Source organism: Hevea brasiliensis, chromosome 1 (genome assembly GCF_030052815.1).
Source record: "Hevea brasiliensis isolate MT/VB/25A 57/8 chromosome 1, ASM3005281v1, whole genome shotgun sequence".
Lineage (NCBI taxonomy): Eukaryota > Viridiplantae > Streptophyta > Magnoliopsida > Malpighiales > Euphorbiaceae > Hevea > Hevea brasiliensis.
Window position 1 is genome coordinate 104,088,479 of NC_079493.1, and position 3,075 is coordinate 104,091,553.

Consider the following 3,075-nt stretch of genomic DNA (forward strand, 5'->3'; position numbering starts at 1 on the left):
AGAGCTTCGCAACGACATAAATTTCAAATTTTTTCGACACCGTTTTTCGGTGGGTCCCACGGAACTTCGCAGTGTATTTTCGAGCATTAAATGAGCTTAGAAAATTCTGAAAAATTTATGTACTAACCCCCGTGTTATGGGCTTCGTGTAGGTATCCTCGATTCGCGGAAATTCGACAGTTGATCGGGTCTGCAAAATTCCGGCCAGACAGACCCGTTACCGGAAAAGTCTCCGAATTGGGCCGAGGTTTTGGCTAGCCCCCCATTGTCAGACGTCCCGAGCGCGTCCCCGAAGTCGGAATCGGCAAAGGTAAACCCGAACCTAGTTTTTACGTAATTTTCTAGTGCTTAAATAGGATTAAAAATCCATAAAATATTTGTGGTAGCTTAGAAAATTACGATTCTTTTTGCAATAGTTTAATAATATTGCTAAGGACCGCAGGGCAAAGTTTTAGAATTTTTAGAGCTTGTTTGGTCGGGCTTTTGCAAAATGATCAATAATAAGGACTAAATTGAAATTTTGCGTATTGTGATGGATGATTGATTTGATGGGCCCAGGAGGGGCTGTGTGATATGATTGAACTGTTGATATATGGATTGTGAATATAGAAGTGCGTTTTTAGCCCTTTTGCAGGTTGGGTAGGTCCTAGGTATAGGGAGACTCACGATTTTCTGCACGACTTAGGACGACTTGATATTTTTCTTTGTTTGTATTGAGTCAAATTTATTAAATAGATGTAATGTAATTGTCGTGAGCCTGACCTTTCTTCCTCCGCCACCACACAGAATTTGTCGTCAAGTTTGTGAGTAGAATATTAATTTTAATTGTAATTTAGATATGTTTATATGTTCAGGATGCCCATGAATCACTTATATGCATTTAATTATGTAGTTATACTCTAGGAACGATTTATGATGAATTGATAAATGTTAAAGTGCCATGTATGTTTTTGTGGTAATTTGGAGCAGTGTACGTGCGTTGGCGTGCGTGTGATGTGGTGTGGACTATGGATAGGACGGGTAGACACGGCTTGAGTTCTTCGCTGGGACCCGGTCCTTCGGGGTAGACACGGCTTGAGTTCTTCACTGGGACCCCGATTTGGTATTTAAGTGGAAGTCCGAAATGAGTTCTTCACGCACAAAGTTGGATTTAAGAGAGTTGTATAGGGATCACCCCATATATTATGATTGATGTTACAGGGTGCGTGAGTGCTCCAAATTACCTTTTTGATGTTATGATGTGAAAATGATGTGGATGTTGCATTTCACTCTACAGGGTGCATTAGTTTTAGATAGTTATAGAGATTATGGTTAAAATTGATATTTTACTCTCTGAGTCGAACGCTCACTCCTGTTCAAAAATTTTTACAGGCCACAGGAGGATATTTTGTTCTGGGTTAACCTGCTTTTCTACTTCGCAGGTTGTTTATTAATATTTGTGTAATTTTAATTACTCCTAGAATTTCCGCATGTGTTAGCAGTAATTATTTGAATTTGGTCTGTAATATTATTATCATGATGGACCTGTAAACTTAATATTCTATGTCTGTTTTGATGGATTGGATGAGGGAGCTGAGCTCCCGTTTATTATTATGTTGATGAGTATGTGGAGGGTGAGCTGAGCTCCCCAATTGACTATATATTGTGTTTACAGGTCGGGTGAGTCGAAAACTCCCCGTTGGAAAGTCCATTTTATGGCCTGACTGGCCCATTTGTTTTCTTGATATTGGGCCCAAATGGGCCTTAGAGTTGGGTTAATGAACAGTTAGGCTTACTACGGGCCTCGGGGGCTTTAAGCTGGCCCAGGTCCTAGTGCCGGTCCGGCCCATAGGTTGGGTCGTGACAAATGTGGTATCAGAGCTTAGGCTCCAGATTCCTAGGGAAAAGTTGTCTAAGTGTTGGGAAGAGTCTACTAGGAGTCACATGCGGAAAAATAGGGTTCACCTTCGTCTTGCATTGTCGTCTTTGCTTCTAGTTTCTGCTTCATATATTGTGTGTAAATATGAGTCTATAGAGCTGTGTAATGTACAGTTTTGAATTTTGTGGGCTAATGTCATGAATTTCGTGAAAATGCGTAGAAGGTGAGAGCCGCCATCGCACTGTAACTGCATGTGCCCGACGAGGTGTCGGCACAGATGAGGCGCCGCCCAGGAGGCGGGTAGGAGGCCTAGAGTCGCTCAAGTAGAGGAGCACCAACCCCAAAGACAGAATGGGCCTTTATGGCACAGGGTCCCATGGACCCAATGGCAGCTACTCTAGCTGGTCTGCAGAGAACCATCGACATGATGGCTCAGTATATGGTCCATCCTCCACAGCAGCAGCAGTCCACCGCACCAAGAGAGGAATCTTACAAACAGATCATAAATTTCAAGAAGTTGGTGCCTGGTACCTATGATGTGTCAGACGATGCATATCGGTTTTTGGATTCCTGCAGACAGGCAGGAACAGAATTACAGTTGACTGATAGAAGATTGATAGAGTGTATGCAGCACGTCATGGGGCCCATGCCTAGACAATGGATGAATGACTACGTGTTACCCCGGATGGAGGGTTTGACATGGGCTCAGTTTGTGGAACTGTTCATCAATCGGTTTGTGCCAGAAAGCTTCAGAGATCAGAAACAGTGGGCCTTTGAGGCCCTAAGACAGAATGGCAGGTCTGTAGATGAATATGCTACAGAATTTCTGGAATTGAGCAGATATGCCCCTACAGCAGTAGCTACAGAAACTATGAAGGTGAAGAGGTTCCTAAAGGGGCTTGACAGGAGATATGCAAACCTGGCCATGATGTCTGATCAGTCTTTTGATGTGGTGGTTGATCGAGCCAGACAGATTGAGATTAGCTATGCTGTGGATGACAGCGGGAGAGCAAAGAAAAACAGAGCAGAGGGTTCTTCAGGTGTTCCCCACATGGGTACTACGGATAGTGGTGGCCAAACTACTTACAGAGGAAGAAGCAGGAATAAGAGGAGTGGTTTTAGACACAAATCCCGAGGGTTCAGACCAGGGTACGGATCCAGCAGTGGTAACAGTTCAGGGTACGGCAGTTCTGGCTCTGGTTCAGGATCCTCTTTAGC